This window comes from Schistocerca piceifrons, chromosome 1, assembly GCF_021461385.2.
Source record: "Schistocerca piceifrons isolate TAMUIC-IGC-003096 chromosome 1, iqSchPice1.1, whole genome shotgun sequence".
Lineage (NCBI taxonomy): Eukaryota > Metazoa > Arthropoda > Insecta > Orthoptera > Acrididae > Schistocerca > Schistocerca piceifrons.
In genome coordinates this window covers 656,520,050-656,543,256 of record NC_060138.1, presented here as the reverse complement: position 1 = coordinate 656,543,256, position 23,207 = coordinate 656,520,050, and positions in this window count along the sequence as shown.

Sequence of the window (23,207 nt, the reverse complement as noted above, 5' to 3'; positions counted from 1 at the left end):
CTCCTGGGGTATCGGCGAGGACCATTCGCAACCGTCTCCATGAAGCTGGGCTACGGTCCCGCACACTGTTAGACCGTCTTCCGCTCACGCCCCAACATCGTGCAGCCCGCCTCCAGTGGTGTCGCGACAGGCGTGAATGGAGGGACGAATGGAGACGTGTCGTCTTCAGCGATGAGAGTCGCTTCTGCCTTGGTGCTAATGATGGTCGTATGCGTGTTTGGCGCCGTGCAGGTGAGCGCCACAATCAGGACTGCATACGACCGAGAAACCGTCATCGAACCCATCGTTCTACCATTCCTAGACCGGCAAGGGAACTTGCTGTTCCAACAGGACAATGCACGTCCGCATGTATCCCGTGCCACCCAACGTGCTCTAGAAGGTGTAAGTCAACTACCCTGGCCAGCAAGATCTCCGGATCTGTCCCCCATTGAGCATGTTTGGGACTGGATGAAGCGTCGTCTCACGCGGTCTGCACGTCCAGCACGAACGCTGGTCCAACTGAGGCGCCAGGTGGAAATGGCATGGCAAGCCGTTCCACCTGACTACATCCAGCATCTCTACGATCGTCTCGATGGGAGAATAGCAGCCTGCATTGCTGCGAAAGGTGGATATACACTGTACTAGTGCCGACATTGTGCATGCTCTGTTGCCTGTGTCTATGTGCCTGTGGTTCTGTCAGTGTGATCATGTGATGTATCTGACCCCAGGAATGTGTCAATAAAGTTTCCCCTTCCTGGGACAATGAATTCACGGTGTTCTTATTTCAATTTCCAGGAGTGTAGTTCTACAGGTGCAACTGAACTTAGGTAACGTAGACGTATAGTTTTTTTTCAGTAACTGTAAAATTTTACCATGAGTGGGATAGTGTGGGCTCTGTCGTAGGTTTGTGAGTAGTGGGTTACGGTATGGGATTTGTTTAAAGTATTTTCAATGGGGGGAATGCAGTGGGGAAGCCTGTGGGCATTCTAGCGAGATCCTCTCCTGAGAATGCAGAATCTATAGTAGAAGCAAGTTGATAGAGGAGCAGGAGCGTAAGATCTGTGCCATTCATGTGCAGTTACAACGAGCAAAGGAGGAACTAGATAGGTTGAGGAGGGTGAAGTGTGGTGGGGAATGGCTGCTGGCAGTTGGCAAGAACGCAGCTAGGAGGAGGAGGTATTCAAACAGTTATACTTTGCGTATATGCAATAGATTTGACCAACTGTCAGAGTTGAGTGGAGAGGAGCCTCTTATAGCTGTAGATGTAGGGAACATGCAGCAATCCTCAGCAGTCAGGAGACCTAGGTCAGTTACAAAGTCTAACAGAAAGAAGAAGGTTCTGCTGCTAGGTAGTTCGCACGGTAGAGGTGTCGGCCAGCAGTTGCAGGAAGTGTTGGGGAGTGAGTAGCAGGTCGCCAGCATTGGAAGCCTAGTGCAGGGGTGACTCAAGTGACTGGCAGCATAGGGGAGTCATGTAGGAATTTTACGAAGGAGGATCAGGTAGTGATGATGGGTGGAGCAGGGATTGTCTTGATTGGGATGGAGAATATGACGTAGGTGGTGACCTGGTAAAGATAGCTACTCAAACTGGTGGCACTAATGTGCATTTCGTGCAACTGTTTCAGCGTCATGATCGGCCTCATCTTAATGCGGCTGGTAGGCGCGTTAACATGGGGTTGGGGAGGGCGCTGATGGCAGAGGGCATGGGTCACATTTCGGTGGTGCCAGTTGGGTCTATCAGTAGATCGGGTTTCACTAGGCATGGCCTGCACCTCAATAGGTATGGGAATGGGAGGCTGGCAAAGATTATAGGTGACAGTGTAGTGGGTAGTGGTGGGATCACTCATGGAAATATTCCTGCAGTATTTGGAGCTGCAACTTTTTTTAGACAGAAGTCAGCTGATAGGTATACCTGCTTAAAGGAAGTCCCTCTAAGTGCTCACCCTCAGAGGAGGTCATGTTTTCCAAGTAGAGAAGGAATTAGCATATTTCATCAAAATATAAGCGGTATTAGGGATAAAGTTGGTAAACTGCTTATGGATGTTGACTCTGAAATTATTGGTATACCAGAACACCACTTAAATAATTTGACAATTCAGAGGCTTCCTTTACCAGGATACAGATTAGCTGGCTTTTTTGTCAAGGAGTTCCTTGCGGGGTGGGGGAGTGGCTATGTACGTAAAAAATAGTATTCCATTTGAGTTCATAGAAGTATCACAGCACTGCACTGAACAGAAATTTGAATGTTGTGCAGGGGCAGTTGAATTTAATGAAACTAAACTTCTAATTGTTGTTGTTTATAGGTCCTCTAACTCTGACTTCAGAGCATTTCTGCTCAAGCTAGAGAGGGTTCTTGATTCACTTTGTAGGAAGACCAGAAATTACTTATATGTGGTGACTTAAATATAAATTTTGTATATGATTGTGCAAGGAAAAGGATGTTGGTAGATCTCCTAAATTCATATCATCTGATGAAGAGAGTGTTTTTTTTCCAAATAGGGTGCAGAGGAACAGTAGTACAGCTGTATAATAATGAATAATGTCGTGTGACGAGGGCCTCCCGTCGGGTAGACCACTCGCCTGGTGCAAGTCTTTCGATTTGACGCCACTTCGGCGACTTGCGCGCCGTTGGGGCTGAAATGATGATGATTAAGACACCCAGTCCCTGAGCGGAGAAAATCTCCGGCCCAACCGGGAATGGGCATTCTGTTAGTGAAATGGTGAATGGCCTTTCAGACCATGACGCACAAATTTTAACACTAAAAGGCTTTCGTACTGAAACATATGTCACATATAAGTACAGAATATGTAGGAAAGTTAATCCAACAGCAATATAAAGTTTTTTAAACCTTTTCAAAGAACAAGAGTGGCAGGATGTTTATAGTGCCGATAACATAGGTGATAAATAAAATTCTTTCCTTAATACATTTCTCATGCTCTTTGAGAGTTGCTTTCCATTAGAACATTCTAAACGGGGTACTAGCAGTAATAGGCAGCCCGGGTGGCTGACTAGTGGGATAAGAATATCATGTAGAACAAAGTGGGAATTATATCAAAATGTTAGAAGTAGTCACAATCTAGCTACAGTAGCCCATTACAAACAGTATTGTAAGATGCTCAAAAATGTTATTAGGAAGGCAAAGAGTATGTGGTATGCAAATAGAATAGATAATTCACAGGATAAAATCAAAACCATATGGTCAGTTTTATGAAGGAAGTGTCTGGTCAGAAGCACAAGGTCGACGATATAAAGGCAGTTCGTAGAAAAAATATTTCTGTTACAGATAAATCAAATACATGTACAGTATTTAACAATCATTTTCTGTCTATTGTTGGTGAATTAAATAAAAATTTAGTTTCTACAGGGAATCATATAACTTTCTTGGCAAATGCCTTTCCGAAATTGATGTGTGAAATACTCCTCTGTGATAATGACAAAGGGGAGATTGAGTCAATAATTAAATCACTGAAGACTAAGGACTCTCGTGGATATAATGGAGTGTCTAACAGAATATTAAAGTACTGTGCTGCACCTGTTAGCTCTGTATTTAGCCATATTTGTAATTTTTTCTATAGGAATGGTCAGTTTCCTGAACGACTTAAGTACTCGTAATGCCGCTTTATAAAAAGAAAGGGATAACGTAGACAATTTTAGACCTATTTCTATGCCATCAGTGTTTGTTAAAGTCATTGAAAAGGCTATGTATATAAGTATAATTGATCATTTTATATCACACAATTTGCTGTCAAATGTAAAGTTCTGCTTTAGAAGTCATTTAACAACTGAAAATGCTATATTCTCTTTTCTCTCTGAAGTACTGGATGGGTTAAAAAAAAGGTTTAGAACGCTAGGCATATTTTTTTTGATTTAACTAAGGCGTTTGATTGTGTTAGTCACAAAATATTGTTCCAGAAGTTGGACAATTATGGAATGCGGGGAGTAGCTCACAATTGGTTCACCTCTTACTTTAGCAACAGACAGCAAAAGGTCATTATTCACAATGTTGAGAATGGCTGTGATGTGGGATTGAGTGGGGTACAATCAAGTGGGAGGTGCCCCAGGGATCAGTGTCGGAGCCCGACCGACAGAAGGCCGGCCCCCGCGGGCTGTACGTCTGCTTTCCTCAAGGCCAAGACTCAGGAGTAGGGAACAGGCAGATTACGCTGGTAAGTCTGAGCCTAACCAAAACACCACACCGGACACAAGCGTCGAGACGGCGCAGCGGCGACAAATTCAAAAGCTACAGATGCAACAACACGACACCGAAATGGCAGCCAGCCGCGACACCAAAACGGCCAATCACAGAACACCAAGCCACGAAAACAAACACAGGACGATCGATGACGACAGTCACCTAACAGATGAAGACGAAAGTTACACTCGTTATTATCACTCATCTGACCCAAAATCGACCGAACCTGAAGAAATGGAACAAGACGAGGGGGAGGGGGCGTTTCAAACCCCGCCTCCCCGAAAAACAACGAAAAAATTCCGGTGACGCATTACACCACACAAACAGTTCCGCGTACGTACAGAAAACCGTTTCGACCTCTTAACAGGGCCTGCAAAACCGGAACTGCTGCAACAACACAACAACCAACAACACCGTCAAATCCGCCTCAAACTTTACTGAAGAAACCAAAAATTCCACCAATTACAATTCAATATGAAGGCCACTATTTAACACTCAACGCAGCATTAAAAAAACACATGGAAGGATCAATAAAAGCCGTCTACAAGAGAAAAACAATCAAATACAATTTCGAATCTCTCAAGGTCTAATGAACCGTTCTGGATTTCTTCCGCCATAATAATATCAACAACTACACACACCAACCACAGAGCGAACGACACCTGAAAGTAGTCATAAGGGGTCTCCCTGAAACAAGAAGTAGAACAAGACCTCAAATTCCTAAATTTTCACCCGCATAATGTTCACCAGTACTAGAAGAGGGACAGGAACACCAAAGATTTACGTCCCATGGACGTCTTCTGCGTCATACTCGACAAAAAAAAAACTGAGAACGACGCAATATACCATGTTCGAATTAGTAGACCCAAAAGTAACGATAGAATGTTACCAAAGCAAAGACGGCCCATATCAATGCAAAAAATGCCAGGGATTTATCCACACTGCTAATTACTGCTCAATGCCGACTCGGTGCGTACGATGTGGAGCAGACCGTAGGGCGAGAAACTCTAAACTGCCGAAAAACGCCACTCCATATTGTGTCATCTGTAATCAAGACGGTCACCCTGCTTCTTTCAGAGGATGCGAAGAGTTCCAAAAGGCGATCAGGGCATACCACACCCAAAGACCGCAAACCACCGTGCCAGTAACCACAACTATGCAGCCCGAATAAAGACAACACCAATGCCCACACCCGCAGAAGCCTACCTTAGGGGAAGGAGAACCTCAGCAAACAGGCGAACAAACGATGGTATTACCTCAAGCAACCAACCGCAACAAGCTCGAAATTCCAACATTAACCAGTCAGCCACCGGTCCCTCCGCCTTTTTCTGCATCATCAACCACATCAAAAATGTATGGGAACGATCTCAACGGACACATATAATCTTAATCATCACATCAACCATCCACCAAGTCACTACAGCACCAGACTTACTATCGAAAATTATGGCCATCACCGGAGGAGTGATGCAATTTTTCGGAAACACACATGGAAATTAGACCCACTAGACGACACATCCTACGTTTATGTAACTTAAACGACGCCGGATTGAAGAACAAAAAGGACCTTCTAAGTGAATTTATCAAAAATCACAAAATTGACGTACTCTTTATAACGGAGACATACTTACGGTCCACAGAAATCTTCGAATTACGAAATATGCTTTGCCATAGAACAGACTGCACTAACAGATAGGGAGGTTGGACAGCCACCTTTCTCCGATCCCACATCAAACATAACCCGGAAATTACACCGTACATGACGTCCTTGGAAACCACAATAGTCACTATTGAAACATCGCAAAGTATGGTCACCCTGGTAGCTGCGTATCTCAGCCCCATGGCAATTTTTGACGAAAATGACCTACTTCAAATCTTCGATAATCACGACCGTGTATTACTCGGCGGGGATTTAAATGCCAAAAACACTGCATGGAACTCACGTAGAAACAATGCGCTCGGAAACCAACTACACGACCTAGAGGGACGCCTGCATGGTGCCATAATGGCCCCAGAAGACGTAACCTAGATTCTCTTCAACCGCCGCCACCAACCTTATGTCCTGGATATCTTCATCACCAAAATCTTGCATCCTGAGATGCATCTAAGAACAACAGAAGAGCTCACTTCCGACCATCTCCCAGTAATCGGACACATAGAAAACAATAGAGCCACCTCAACCGCGCCACAAAACGACAGTAGATGATTCAAATGGCTCTGAGCACTATGGGACTTAACATCTGAGGTCATCAGTCCCCTAGAACTTAGAACTACTTAAACCTAACTAACCTAAGGACATCACACACATCCATGCCCGAGGCAGGATTCGAACCTGCGACCGTAGCAGCAGCGCGGTTCCGGACTTACGCGCCTAGAACCGCTCGGCCACAACGGCCGGCAAAACGATAGTAGACTGGGAACAATTTCAAAGATGGCTCAACAGCATCCGCCCCACGTTAGACCTCGGCTCACACCAAAAAGTAGAAGAAGCAATAGGGACACTGACTGACAAAATTAAAACAGCATACAGAGGCGCATCCACAAGGGTTATCTTCCAGCATTCCAACTTCCATTCTCTTCCACCTCTTATTCAAGACCTCTAATACCTAAAAAATACAGAGAGACGCAGATGGCTTCGCACCGGGAACCCACAAGATAGAAGAGAAGTCAACAGATTGACAAAAGAGATCCACCGCCGCGCCTACTAGGATGGAGAGCTGGAGGCTGGCAGGATTGAAGGAGCATACTTCAACTTAGGAATAGGGACGATTGGAAATTAATCAAAAATGTCTGAGGGACCAGAACACACTAAACGGCTTTGCTACGAGATAAAGATCTAGTTTTTGATGCCTTACACAAGGCGGAATTGTTCGCTACAACGCACGAAAAACAAAACACAATCGAAGTACAAGAACACCCACAACAAGACACTACCCAGTTCGAAAGACATGTTATGGCCATAGCTCGAAACGTAAGAGAAACACCGTCTCGTGACAAACCAGAACTCACCACACCAGCAGAAGTTAAAAGAATTATAAGCAGACTTGGTACAGACTCAGCTCCCGGACCGGACCTCATAACGAACATACAACACCTACTGAGAAAACCTTTAGTCCTTGTTACAAGAATCCTCAACGCCTGCCTGTTACAACACTACTTCCCAGATTTCAAAAATCGTTCCAATCCCTAAGCCAGGAAAGGACCTAAAAAAAGCCAGAAAACTACCGACCTATAAGCCTCCCCCTACCATGTCAAAAATTTTGGAGCGAGTGCTACTTCCATGAATCAGACAACCACTCCTGGACTGGAGTATAACAAGAAGAGAAACATTTGCCTTCCAAGAAACACCATCTACCGAACTACAAGTACTCGTATTAAGAATCACAGACTACAACACAAAAAACATGAATTACTCTCGATATACAGCTGCAGTCTTCCTGGACGCTGAAAAGGTATACGATAAAGTGTGGAAGGACAACCTGGTTACAAAACTTAGGGAAGATACGGACATCAAGATCGTGGAGAGATACATTAAGATCGTGGACAGTTATCTACAGGATAGAAGATGCTTTGCACAAGTTGACGGAAAGCGATCCGAAGTCAAAATAGTACAGGAAGAAATACCACAGGGCTCGGTTCTCTCACCGACACTCTTTATAGTCTACGTAAACGACATACCAACCACAGAAAACTCCATTATTGCAGAGTTCGCAGGCGACACGGCACTGCTGGCAACTCATCGACGACTTAATACTACAATAACAAGTAAATAACACCGAAAAATGGGCTACACTAAATAGAGTTAAGATCAACCCGGAAAAAACAACAGCAATCATGTTCACTCGCCGTCGACCCATACTTCATGACCACACTGAACTACACGGCAGACAGCTTGAATGGACGACCAAAGCACTTAGGAGTAACGATCGACAACAAGATGATTTTCAAACAACACATTGAGGATAAACGACTGCGAGATTAATGCAATTTATCCTCTACTCGCAAGTAAGGAAATGTGACAAAAAACTAAACTTCACGTATATAAGGCAGTTATACAACCCATGATGTTATATGGCTGCTCGTCGTGGGGAATTACAAGCAAATCTAACAGAAGACCGCTACAAATGCAACAAAAAAATGAAATGATCGTACGGCATTGTTGGCCGGGAGGTCCCATACGGGGGAGTTCAGCCGCAGTATCGCAAGTCCTTTTTAGTTGACACCACTTCGGCGACTTGCGAGTCAATGATGATGAAGGACACCCAACACCCAGTCCCCTGCCGGGAACCGACCCCGGACCCCCTGCGTGGTAAGCGGTAACGCTACCGCTACGCTACGGAGGCGGACACAAATGGTACAGAACAGATGTGTCAAACTTATCTTAAACTCTCCATGGTGGACTAGTACGGAACAAATTCATGTAGAACTCGCCATGCTTGCAGGCGCACCACAGCACTCTTGTCTGTTCGGCATTGTTGCTGTGATCTTCAACTACAGACCTGTCAATCTGGCCGAGGCGAATGCTCGTCGCATGTTCCGTACAGCGCTGCGAGATGCATCGCCGCGTTTGGCAGATGTGAGACATGCATTACATTCGGCTTCCCGAGTTCGTTTTACGTTTCATATTGCTCCATACTAGTAGTATTATCCTTGAACACTTATATGGTGTGACATAATGTCCGCCATTATATCTGCTACTATAATAATAATAATAATAATAATAATAATAATAATAATGATTATTATTATTATTATTATTATTATTATTATTATTATTATTAGTGGCAGCAGAAGCAACAGTAGAAATACTGCCAGTATTAACTTTATTAGTTCATCGTCAGTACTATTTTCTCACACTGTCTCTACAAACCCTCAAATCATAAGAATACTATATGTCATATTAAAATAGTTATTTCTTAAATAACTACGATGTAAAAAGGGTCTTGTATGTGTGAAAGCCTGGTATGACGTCAGAGAGGGTCTGATGGCTCTAACCATGTCAGATCAAACAAATAAATTATTTATTTATCACATACTAACTCTATTTTTGTCTTTGTTACAACTATTGCCTCACATTTATTCACTTCAAATGAGAGCTTCCAGTCATGACACCAACTGCAAATTTTGTCAAAGTTTTTCTGCATTTCCTTATCATCATCCAACGTCGATAATTTCATGATCACAACAGTATCATTTCAGACTTTACACCTGACCAGAAGTTGCAGGGATTTTCTGATAGATCTTTCGCCTAGATTTGACTGAAAAATATTGTAGGCTTCACGCAAGCCTACGGACCGAGAGTTACTTTTAAGTTTCTTCCCTCCTCCTCCCCCCCCCCCCCCCCCTTCAGTTTCCCTGCAGTCTCTTTTGTAGCGAGAGTGTATTATTATCTGTAACCGCAACATTCTTCGAATAGTACTATTAAATCAGGGTGAGTCCGTATCGTCTTTTATTACCTTACATCAGGCATTTGGTGACCTGCGGGCCTGATTCACGCACTTACTAGCACTTATCTAACCTCGCGGGCCGCGTCGTCACATGATGCGATTGCAGCGCTCATAGCACCTAAAGTTAGAAGTATGTTTATTGGGTAATGCACTGATATGAATGGCACTCCTCCTCCGACGCGTGGCGCCAACAAACTGTGCCTCCAAACACTCATTTCTGAGAGTGCATGATTTTTATGTTCACCGTATCTTCGGTCGTTTACATTTATTTACGCGTCGTGAACACTGCTTCTTTACTTAGAGAGTTTTACAGTAGTTTTTTTTTAAATACTTACGTGCAAAATTCTGGGAGGCCTTTAGTAACGAAACAATGTAAACATTTGGACATGGGATGGCAGGCATCTTGAAATGCCATCTTCAAAACTTAATGCCTATAAAAGAAACTGGTTGACACTAATTCATCACAAATTACCTTCAGTTTCCGTAGGTGCAATGTTCTAATAACGTCGAAAACGCACAAGAATTATTTAGTAATATACGAAAAGAAACAGAAAAACAAAATACGGCAATGAGGTAGGCAATACAGGTCGATAAGTAATCAAGAGTAACTTGATGCCTCTTAATTATAGTTAATTCGTTTGAATTTCTTAATATCCACTAACGCAGTTAGCAAGCAGTTTTTAAATATTTGTCCAAAAATACTTTCGATGACTGATCATGTAGTTATGAGTTGCTTATATAACATCAAATAAAATAACCCGTCACATTTTTGCTCATATTAAAAAGTTGGAAAATCTGAATCATTTGACCTTAGCATACTCATTTATCGGCTGTATTATACAGAAGCCCAACTGGAAAAACGCGAAAAACAGAATGGCGAATTATCAAACCGATAATATTCTCGTTCACACGCTCAGTACGTAATGGTAATGCTCAGAACATCCAGGTCGGCCTAAACACCGTTCGTCAATATTTCTAGTACTTACAGTACCACTGTACTCTTCCTGATACTGTTATTATGTTGACGTTTTGCAACAATACTGAACGTTTGAGGGGCCCGTAACTCGCTCTCTCTCCAACGAATTTCTTCTGCGGGCAGGGCTGAAACCAGGCAGGACTGAAACCAGTCGCGGGCTGCATCCGGTCCGCTGGTCGCCGGTTGCCCACCCGTGCCTTAGACCGCAGTTTATAACGTTTTTCAGCTAGCTTTAAGCACAACTGCGCTGTGTTTGGCAGAATGAATTCTATCTACATTTACATCTACATAGATACTCTGCAAATCACATTTAGGTGCCTGGCTGAGGGCTCATCGAACCACCTTCACAATTCTCTATTATTCCAATCTCGTATAGCGCGCGGAAAGAATGAGCACCTATATCTTTCCGTACGAGCTCTGATTTCCCTTATTTTATTGTGGTGATCGTTACTCCCTATGTAGGTCGGTGCCAACAAATTATTTTCGAATTCGGAGGAGAAAGTTGGTGATTGGAATTTCGTGAGAAGATTCCGTCGCAACGAAAAACGGCTTTCTTTTAATGATTTCCAGCCCAAATCCTGTATCATTTCTGTGACACTCTCTACCATATTTCGCGATAACACAAAACGTGCTTCCTTTCTTTGTAATTTTTCAATGTACTCCGTCAGTACTATTTGGTAAGGATCCACACCGCGAAGCACTATTCTAAAAGAGGACGGACAAGCGTAGTGTAGGCAGTCTCCTTAGTAGATCTGTTACATTTTCCAAGTGTCCTGCCAACAAAACGCAGTCTTTGGTTAGCCTTCCCCACAGCATTTTCTGTGTGTTCCTTCCAATTTAAGTTGTTCGTAACTGTAATACCTAGGTACTTAGTTGAATTTACGGCTTTTAGATTAGACTGATTTATCGTGTAACCGAAGTTTAACAAGTTCCTTTTAGCACTCATGTTTATGACCTCACACTTTTCGTTATTTAGGGCCAACTGCCACTTTTCGCACAATTCAGATATTTTTTGTAAACAGTTTTGCAGTTTATTTTGATCTTCTGATGACTTTATTAGTCGATAAACGACAGCGTCATCTGTAAACAACCGAAGACGGCTTCTCAGATTGTCTCCCAAATCATTTATACAGATAAGGAAGAGCAAAGGGCCTATAACATGGTCAACGCCAGAAATCAATTCTGTTTTACTCGATGACTTTCCGCCAATTACTACGAACTGTGACTTCTCTGACAGGAAATCACAAATCCAGTCACATAACTGAGACGAGATTCCATAAGCACGCAATTTCACTACGAGCCGCTTGTGTTGTACAGTGTCAAAAGCCTTCCGGAAATCCAGGAATACGGAATCGATCTGAAATCCCTTGTCAATAGCACTCAGCACGTCATGTGAATAAAGAGCTAGTTGTGTTTCACAAGAACGATGTTTTCTAAACCCATGTTGACTGTGTGTCAATAGACTGTTTTCTTCGAGGTTCAAATGGTAAAAATGGCTCTGAGCACTATTGGATTTAACATCTGAGGCCATCAGTCCCCTAGAAATTAGAACTACTTAAACCTAACTAACCTATGGACATCACAAACATCCACCATGCCCGAGGCAGGATTCGAACCTGCGACCGCAGCACCAGCGCGGTTCCGGACTGAAGCGCCTAGAATCGCTCGGCCACCGCGGCCGGCTTTCTTCGAGGTAATTGATAATGTTCGAACACAATATATGTTCCAAAATCCTGCTGCATGTCGACGTTAACGATATGAGCCTGTAATGTAGTGGATTACTCCTACTACCTTTCTTGAATATTGGTGTGACCTGTGCTACTTTCGAGTCTTTGGGTACGGATCTTTCGTCGAGCGAACGGTTGTATATTATTGTCAAAAATGGTTCAAATGGCTCGGAGCACTATGGGACTTAACATCTGTGGTCATCAGTCCCCTAGAAATTAGAACTACTTAAACCTAACTAACCTAAGGACATCACAGACACCCATGCCCGAGGCAGGATTCGAACCTGCGACCGTAGCGGTCACGCGGTTCCAGATTGAAGCGCCTAGAACCGCACGGCCACACCGGCCGGCTATTATTGTTAAGTATGGAGCTAATGCATCATCATGCTCCGAAAGGAATCTAATAGGTATACAGTCTGGATCACAGTCTAACAGTCGCGACACTTCGCCTTTATTTTGTTGCTACAGCGCCAGCAGCGCCGCAAGCGGCCGGTAGGTTGAACTGTGAGTTCGGCGCGATCGTGAAAGCGAATAGTGATTGTTTATTTTGATTTATACAATGGTTTTACCATCGGGAACGTTTGTATCGCAATAAACTGCAGCAACAACAGGAAGAAGACACCACAGTTGTCTTTTTTCAGGTTTCGTAAGGATCCTGGGAGGTATATACCATCATGTTACTAAACTGTATCGTCAGGATTCACTTGCAAACTGTACGTGTATAAATGATGAATGTTTCGTTTTAGGAGCAGAAAATGGCTAGTTAATAGCAGACTAGAAGACCTTATGAAGAAAGACACAGTTTACCTGTATAATAATATTAGCTTTTGTTCGCTACATTTCGAACAAAACCGGTTCATGAACGCAGACAATAACAAACTCGTTTGGAATGCAGTACCCACACTGTTTGACATTCCAAATAATCCCCCTCAGCTGACAATGAAGAATAAACTGCCACAAAGATTCGACAGTCAATCTAAAGCTGTAAAACAGTCCTATGACACAGAAGCAGTCAGTTCGATTCTCCATGTATCAGTGCCAGATTCGTGTGAATCAACAACACAGACCTGGTTTGGCAATGAAGTGGTTAAATTAAGTGTAGCTGTTCGTGTCTTACAAAAGCGTGTGAAGTGTCAGAATGCCCAGAAGCGAAACTATTACGGGACAAGGAAAGTGCCTACAGACAGATTGTTTGAAAATTATTCAAATATTTGGTTTTTCGTGAAATGTAATGTAATGTAATCAGCTCATTATAGTGTTTTCAGCATATGTCTCCCACTATTTGTCAGTTGCTTGTCCCACTTAGAATAATATAAAGATGAAGGTCGTACTTGTGGCAACAGGAGACAAAGACAAACACAGTAAGCCTACAGAACTATAAACGAGCTGCCGATCGCTTTTGCATGTAGAGGTACGTGTCTGTGCTTCTTACATGTGAATCTGTGTGTTTATATTCTTTTGATATCAACGTGGTAAGCTGCAATTCTGTCCAACGTCACAAGTGCTTCTTCACGAATGTGTTATAGCTTGCCACTCTATTCATGGTTTTTGTCCATACTTGCGCATATTTTAGAATCATTTTTAGAAACGTTTATGCCTTCTGATACCACACAAACTCTTGGAGGCAAGAAAATAACTCGAATAAATCGGAAATTACGTAGGAAATGGATGCAAACAAACATTATGCTTATGACGCGTCTGACGTTCACCTTACCCGCCGCTTGGAGCGCTAGTGTCGCTCCATCTGTCAAACGGCAACAACTTTTACAGCAGTGAGTGTCGCGACTGTTATGTTAGACTGTGGTCTGGATTAAGTGATTTAAGTTGCATCACTACTCCGAGGATATTTAAACGTTCCCATTCCGTTGCGTAAATGAGTTGAGCGGAGAGAGATGGGGAAGGAAATCGTTTGGATTTTTTTACACAAATGGATTCAGGAAAAGATCACATCGAAATTGTCGGAAGAAGATTTGAATACCTCTCCTCACGAATGCGATTTTAGTGCCGTGACCACTGCTCACCTCTCTTTGTAGAATTGCCCTCCACTGCAAGAGTCCCCGGCTTCGGTTCGGAAGAGGAAGTTATTGCGTCAGAGCGCGGTGATTCAGCTGGTACGCTACGGCACGTCGGAGGTAAACAGTGGCCCATGTTACATCGATTAAGCGGCAGCCGGAGCAGTAACGCGCTCGCTGTTTACACGCCACTGGCGTATCAACAAGAGCCGCGCTTGCCGGACACGACGGAGCTGTTCGGCAACACGTCGTATCGTGCGGGGGCCGCGAACTGGTAGACACGGCGACGAGTGTGGGAGCAGGTGTGCTGCCGGGTTAGGAGCTGTGCTACGGCCGAGACCGCGAGCACCTGCCTGAGCCAGCGGGCAGGCTGCGGCGGCGCGTGCGCACAGGCGGCCCGCGAGCGCACGACGCGCCGGCCGCGGCCGCAGTGGGCCCAGCACCTCGCCGCGGCATGCTGCTGTCGCTGCTCGAGCGCCGCCTGTCCGGACGCCGGACACGTGAGTACCGCCGCGCTCTGCTGCGCAGCCTCGCCTTACGACCGTCTCGTCTTACCGTCACCCGCTTCTGCACGCCGCTGTCTCACTCACAAGGAGACGGCACGACCGTGGGGTCGGGGATTTGTCCGAAATTTTGTGTGGTGAAAGAGGACCCCTAACACCTCAAGTGGTTACAATGTTAAGTTACGTTGTGCAAGACGCGACAGTTGGCTGCGACTGCGACGCTGCCCCCTCCTCTTTCCCCACCCTGGCAGACGGCGACACGGCCGCAACACGACTGGAGTCGTCGCCGTTCTCAAGCTCCGGTCGGCGGCGGCGGATTCAAATACATAAGAAAAATAAGAATTCCGATTTTCTTGCTGTAAAAAATACTGTATGTTAATGCAACAAAGTTACATCGGCTCCCAGAGTTAGTTTTTCGATACAGATTCTCCTTTTACTTTAAAAAATTGAAAAGTATCTCTTCCGGTTTTGCGTGTTTTTTTCGCTGTATATTACTTCTCAATCAATTGTGAGGAAAGTAAAAGGCACAAAAAATTGATGTTTGCGTATCTTACAGTTTCACACCACAGCTTGATAATGAGGTGTCTATTTTTCCGATATTCGTCACAGTTATCCCGATATTTAATTTACAAGTAACCTACTGCATAAAATTTGAATTGTGTACAGTGAAAAATGTGGTCGCTGGCTACTTTACGTATGGTTCACGTTAGGTCATACATCGTTGCCGATGAAAAGAAGCTAACATATCGAAATTATTTTTTAAGTTGAGATCAGATTGATATCGATCTCCGTTTCCGAGATTTGGGCTCATATATCTCCGGGAGCGTCGCGACTAGCCGCCAGTTCTGTCGACGCGCGACGAGAATCGTGTGGTCATCACACGATAGAGAATGCATTTGTTTTGTTTCGCTGACACATTTGGACCTAATGAAACCATTTTATGTGATATTCCTACGGTATGAGTTACTAATATTTCTCCATATGCTCTTGACAATTTCATTTAAAATGCCACGAAACGTAGGTTTCTTAAAGCCAAGTGATCAAGCAGAACCCATTTTCTTGGTTTTGCTGAGGCATCTGAACCTGTTCCAAGCTTTCTTTCTCGTTTATTTCTCTGATACGAGTCCCGAATATTCCTCCATCTGTTTTTGCACATTTCACCTAAAATTCAAATGAAAGATAAGTTTATTAACAATAAGCGCACGCTAGCTTCATTGCATTGTTTCAAGTTCTTGACAACAAGATAGGGTTACACCTTAAACATCTCTAGAATTTTGATTCTGAACGTCTACAGTATACACTGGCAGAAATGTGGAAGAAATAATGTCCATGCTTGTTCACAAAATTTCCCCAAATTATACTTGTCAGTTTCTCCCATGCAGAAACTTTTGGAACAAGCTAAGGCAACTTTCATAGCCGACTGAATCTTTATTCCCATCGAAATGAACTTCCATATTCTTGTATTCTGACAGCATACATCGTTATGGATGACATCAACATTTAATCTTGCCAAGCTGCACTCAAAAGATGACTCCAGGATTTACAAATGACGAATTTCAATTGTGAACTGTGTCAGACCAGAAGGGCCTTGTAAAACAGTAGTGCACTTTTGGCACAAGTTTTTTGAGCACCATCTTCTACCAATGAATTGAAGTGAATGTGACAAATTACTTATTGCAGCATACTGTTTGCGCAATCTGTTGAGAAACGCCTTCCTCAAAAACGAACATCTATTGATTACAGAAAGCTGTACAACAATCTGGTGGTGGTTTTTCACAACTAGAAGGTATCATCAAGACACCAATCTACCGTTTACTTTCAGAGTGAAGGTATTGTAAAATGTAACTTTCTCGTTGTACTTTAGATTGTTCATTTTATAATGTATTTGCCGTTTTCAATTTTTATCGTCACAAAAAAGAGTAATGCGAAAATTGACCTTCAAGTTCATTTTCATCATTCTAATTCTACATCTGCATGGATTATACTGATTTTCATAACAGGCCTGAAAAATTTGCATTAATTGGAAAATATTATATATTTCACTCACCTGCCAGTTTCAACTGTGCACCAATTTCTTTCCAAATTCTGTCTCTGAACATAGTGTCTCTATATTTAGGGTTCTTCAAATCGTAAAGGCAAGGCTGTTGCGAGACCAGCTCACAGAGCATCACATCCTGTGAGTGGCTCATTTCAGTTTTCCTTGACTGGCTCGACATCTTTCTCGCAGCCGTACGTCTTTATGTCGTGCGACTTCCGTCGCAACACTGCTCACTGGTGCAGTGCTGCGACAGCTGCCGCAACAGTCGCGCGTCGCATCCCAAACTCGAACTGCGCATGCGCCAGCGGACAACTTCTGACGTCACGTAGCGACCCGTCGCAGTCGCTAGTGTGCGTCGCGTCTTGGACAACGTACCTTTTAGGACGCACTACTCGGAAAATCCCGGGAAAAATCAGTCCAAAGTTTCTTACAAGGGAACCTCCCCGTCGCACTCCCCTCAGATTTAGTTATAAGTTGGCACAGTGGGTAGGCCTTGAAAAACTGAACAGAGATCAATCCAGAAAACAGGAAGAAGTTGTGTGGAACTATGAAAAAAATAAGCAAAATATACAAACTGAGTAGTCCATGCCCAAAATAGGCAACATCAAAGATAGTACGAACTCAGGAGCGCCGTGGTTAGCGTGAGCAGCTGGGAGACGAGAGGTCCTTGGTTCAAGTCTACCCTCGAGTGAAAAGTTTAATTTTTTATTTTCAGACAATTATCAAAGTTCAGGCACTCACACATAATCAACTTCGCTCTCCAAAATTCCAGGACATGTTCAGATTTGCTTGGACATATGCAGGATTTGACGGTCTACACACGGAAAAATTTGAAAACGTTAAAATCATATGTTTTGACAGAGCACAGGGAAAACTGTGCGACTGTGAAACTGTTGCATTCATTTGTTGCAGTTTATGTGACAAACTCTTGCTTTCGCCACTTTTTTGGGAGTGGTTATGACATCCACAAACAAACCTAAATCGGGCAAGGTAGAAGAATCTTTTTACCCATTCGCCAAGTGTACAAGTTAGGTGGGTCGACAACATATTCCTGTCATGTGACGCACATGCCGTCACCAGTGTCGTGTAGAATATTGCAGACGTGTTTTCCTGTGGAGGAATCGGTTGGCCAATGACCTTGCGATCAAATGTTTTCGGTTTCCATTGGAGAGGCGCGTCCTTTCGTCTACTAATCGCACGGTTTTGCGGTGCGGTCGCAAAACACAGACACTGAACTTATTACAGTGAACAGAGACGTCAATGAACGAACGGACAGATCATAACTTTACGAAAATAAAGAAAGTAAACTCTTCGCTCGCGGGAAGACTTGAACCAAGGACCTCTTGTTCCGCAGTTGCTCACGGTAACAACTGGACCACGGCGCTCCTGAGCTCAGATTATCCTTGATGTTGCCTATCTTGCGCATGGCCTTCTCAGTTTGTATATTTTGCTTATTTTTTTCATAGTTCTACACAACTTCTTCCTGTTTTCTCGATTGATCTGTGTTCAGTTTTTCAAGGCCTATCCACTGTGCCAACTTATAACTAAATCTGAGGGTGGTGCGATGGGGAGGTTCCCTTCTTAGGTGCCTTATGAGTATAAAATGTTAGTCCATTGTTAGTCTTGGGTTCGATTCCTCCTGCGGCACTTTTTTTTTTCTTCTATTGCTTGCAAAATTGCAGCGCATTGTTACAGAAGAAACGTGAAATTAATTCCCGGGAAGATTGTATAAAAACTCATTCTATAATTCACCGTCAATTATCGTCACCAATATTCCGAGACATGATTCAATATGCCTGGTTTGCCTCAAAATTATCAGAAACTCAAAACATTTTCGTAAATGTTAATGGGGCATGTTTTTGTACAGATTTATTGCAAACGCCCTGTGATTGAAAAATATCCGCCTGTATATGTTGCGCAAGATGTCGCAAAAATTATTGATTTGTTTGTTTTTTCGATAATTACCACTGCGGTTCTTGTTTATAATTATTATATGTATAAAAACTAAATGCTTCCCAATCGACTTTGTTATTCTGATTAAAAATCCAATGTTTCCCCTCATATAATTTACAATTAAAAATGGAAAACCCACCGCCATGAATTGTGTTGTTGGACAAAAAGAAAATAATTTTTATTCAATAATGTAACTAATTTGTTAAAGATAATGTAGGTTTGCAAAACTTTCCGAGTAATTGCTGGAATAACAAAAGAAAATGAAAGATGAAAAAAAAGTGCCAGAGGAGGAATCGAACCCGAGACCTCTGGCGTGAGACTGCGAGGCCTAAACGTCTACGCCAGACGGCGGCTCAGCAATGGACTAACATTTTATACTCATAAGTCACCTAAGAAACTTTGGATCGATTTTTCCCGGGATTTTCCGGGTAGTACGTCCTAATATTTTAACCACGTGAGGTGTTAGAGGTCCTCTTTCACCACACAAAATTTCGGACAAATTCCCGACCCCATGCTCGTGCCGTCTCCTTGTCAGCCTGGACACTGTTGGGCTGCTCCACGCTGGTCCCACAACTCGTAACTACGATACACTGGGGTGACGAAAGTCACGGGATAGCGATATTCCACGTATACGGATATGGTGGTATCGTGTGCACAAGCTATAAAATGCCAGCGCATTAAGGGAGCAATCATTTGTACTCAGATGATTCAAATGAAAGGGTTTCTGAAGTGGTGATGGTAGCCCGACGGGAATTAACAGGCCTTGAACGCGGAATGGTAGTTGGAGCTAGACGCGTGAGACATTCCATTTCGGAAATCGTTAATGAATTCAATATTCCGAGATCCACAGGGTCAAGCGTGTTCCGAGAATACCAAATTTTGGGCATTACTTCTCACCACGGACAATGCAGCCGGCTGGGGTGGCCGAGCGGTTCTAGGCGCTACAGTCTGGAACCGCGCGATCGCTACGGTCGCAGGTTCGAATCCTGCCTCGGGCATGGATGTGTGTGATGTCCTTAGGTTAGTTAGGTTTAATTAGTTCTAAGTTCTAGGGGACTGATGACCTCAGATGTTAAGTCCCATAGTGCTCAAAGCCATTTGAACCATTTGACAATGCAGTGGCCGACTGCCTTCACTTCACGACCGAGGGCAGCAGCGTTTGCGAAGAGTTGTCAGTGCTAACAAACAAGCAACACGGCGTGAAATAACCACAGAAATCAGTTTGGGATGTACGACGAACGTGTTCCTTTGGACAGTGCGACGAGATCTGGCAATGGCAAGAGACGAGAGTACCTTTGCTAACAGCGCGACATTGCCTGCAGCGCTTCTTCTGTGCTCGTGACCATATCAGTTGGTCCCTAGACGACTGGAAAACCGTGGCCTGGTCAGATGAGACCCGATTCCAGTTGGTAAGAGGTGACGGTAGCGTCAGAAGGTCGTGCAGACCCCACGAAGCCATGGGCACAAGTCGTCATCAAGCCACTGTGCAAGATGGTGGTGGGTCCATAAGTTTTTGTTTGCAACATGCTCCATTACAATGTTTGTAATACTACAAGTATGATTGTGTGTGTGTGTGTGTGTGTGTGTGTGTGTGTGTAGTGCATTGATATGTTTGTGTTGACTGATGGTGACGAGAGATGGAAGAGGGTCAAATTAGGTGCCGGCACATAGCCTACACCTCGCGAGTAGCACCAACGGGGCTGGCAAGCTTAACGGATCACCATCAACAGTGTCAAATGCCCTCACTTCATTAGGCACTGCAGAGAGGTTTGGTATTCAAACCAGGACATTGACGCAGAGGCTGGTGAACAGTAACCTTACGCCGCTACCTCTTCTCTCCTCGCCACCCAAATACTAGTAGGATAATTTTTTCCACCACGAGGATTCGAACCGATTTACACTTGGGTCGAGCGCCACTGCACAAGCGTGCGTAAGTGACCGCGGTCACGGAGACGGGCTATCCATAATAGTGTGGTCCGGGTCTATTGGTCCAACTGAACCGATTACTGATAGGAAATGGTTATATTCTGCTACTTGGACACCATCTGAAGCGATTCATGTGTGGATGACAATGCGCCATGTCATCGGGTCGACTGGTGATTTGGCCACCCAGATAGCTCGACATAAAACCCGTCGAACATTTATGGGACATAAGCGAGAGGTCAGTTGTCCAAAATTCTGCAACATTTTCGCAGTTACGGACGACTATAGAAACAGTGTAGTTCAGTATTTCTGCAGGAGACTTCCAACGACTTGAGTCGATGGCACGTTGAGCTCCTGCACTATGCCGGGCAAACGAAAGTCGCACACAATATTTTCTCACCTCACTGTTTAACACTCGAGGACATGCGCTGGCATTCTTTCCGTAAGGGCGCAGTTTTGTGACAGGTGTGAGAAATCAGAATGTGCAAGAAGAAAAGTGAAACGGGCGGTAGAAGTGAGAGGTGAAGAAAAAATAAGGAAGGAATAGATTGGTGAACACCAAACTGGAAAGTAGGGTAGATGTGCACGAAATGGAAACTTGTAGAGATTCAAAAGGAGAAGAGGGAAGGCGAAGTAGGAGCAGGCAGAAGAAGAAGGAAGAAGCAGAAGAAAAGGGTTGGAGGGTACAAAGACGAGAAGAGGGCGGATACGGATGAAACGTAATCTTGAGGAGATTCCGACTGATCTGTGTTGCGCAACAGTTCCAAAAGACTTACCTTCCCTAGGTACACTACTTTTGTTTTTGTTTTTGCCCATAAGATGGATCCACTCTCTTATTAGGGATGGGAAAATCTGATCGGTTAAAACCGATACCGGTATTTTAGTTCTGAATAACCAGTATTTTTCGGTATTTGTTTGGTCCCGGTAGCAACAGGTACTTTTATTTTTTACTGATAACCGGGTATAAAATCGATTTATCAATTTGTCATAGCTTCTAAAAGATTGGTATCGTCTTTGAATGGTATTGATAAACGGAGTTAACTTACAAATCAACACATTATAGAACGAATATTTATGAACAGACTGGACTACATTATTGAAACATTAGCTATTATCATGCAGCTGTTTCTGTAAATGCTATATTTTATCTACTACCTAAATTCTTGATTTGAAATTTCTGAAAGAGCGTTTTGGTTTTGTCAGTAAAAATGAGTTGTATTCAAATTCCCATTAAAAAGTAAAGATATTGTTTTGACTAAAAACCGGTTATCATTCGAAATAATTTAAGAAAAAAATCCCTACAAATTTAACACCAAGGCTTGTTCTTTGTCTGTCCTTTCTGTGAAATCATAAAAGAAAAGGAAGCTTTGGGAACAGTAATAAATTAAAAATGTAACAATTCATTCATAGTTTCCAATAAAAATAGAAAGTAACTTATCGGATGTCTGTCCCTACATAATATGGTTTTATCTGCTTGTAACTCTTGAAAACGGCAAACTTAACACGAAAAATAGAGTCTCTAACTTCATCTTTCACTGTTTATCGCTGAGTATTCGTAAAGCGCAAGTAGTGTTATGCTTTTTGAGCAGAGATTTAAAAAGCATTTAGAATCGGTAGGACAGTACTGGAGAATGTTTTGTAGCACTCAACCCTTCACTACTTTTCGAGAAAAGGAGCGAACGTTGGACAGGCTAACTTTTCTTCTATTTACCTGTTTATTTGTTATTTTCGTTCTGTGTATCTTGGAACGTATAATGCAACAGTCTGAGCGAGTCTTGAAATTTTTCAATCTTTGTTCTATGTGTACGTTTATTTTTTGAAATACCAGCAACAAAAAAACAGGAAATCGGTTATTTTAGGAATCGTTTATTTTGAGTGGTATCACCAGTTACGTTAAAGTGGATGAAAAAAGAAACGGTATAACTAAAAACCAATTGTTTCAGCGATAACCGCCATCCATATTTCCGTTATGCTAAGTGAACCAACATAACCAGTAACATGTAAAGAGCACATTTTGTGTTTGTTGTTTCGTTTGCTATTGGTTCCCACTGACCGGTAATAAAACAATGAAAATGGAAACGAATTATTGTTTCAAGCAACTTCGCCGTGTTTTGAATCCTGTTTTACAAAAATTTAATTATTGGTTTATGTACCTTTTACATCATTGTAAAGCCGTGTAGATTTCAATAAATGAATCAATAAACTAGCTAGCGATAAGCATTAAACATAAATTGCGGAGCTGTCCGCACAGGGGTAGTAGGAGAGGGAGATCCAAAGTTGAAGACTGTTGTGGGCGCCAATTACGCTAATTACGCCATCGATGTGGTACTCATCAAATCTTTTTCTTTACACTTGTACGCTAACGGAACGCGTAGGTTCTGCCACTGTAGATTTCTAATAAGTATTCCGGGCTTAGGTGTGTGAGTTAGACCTTGATGCTGACAACTGTAAGGTCC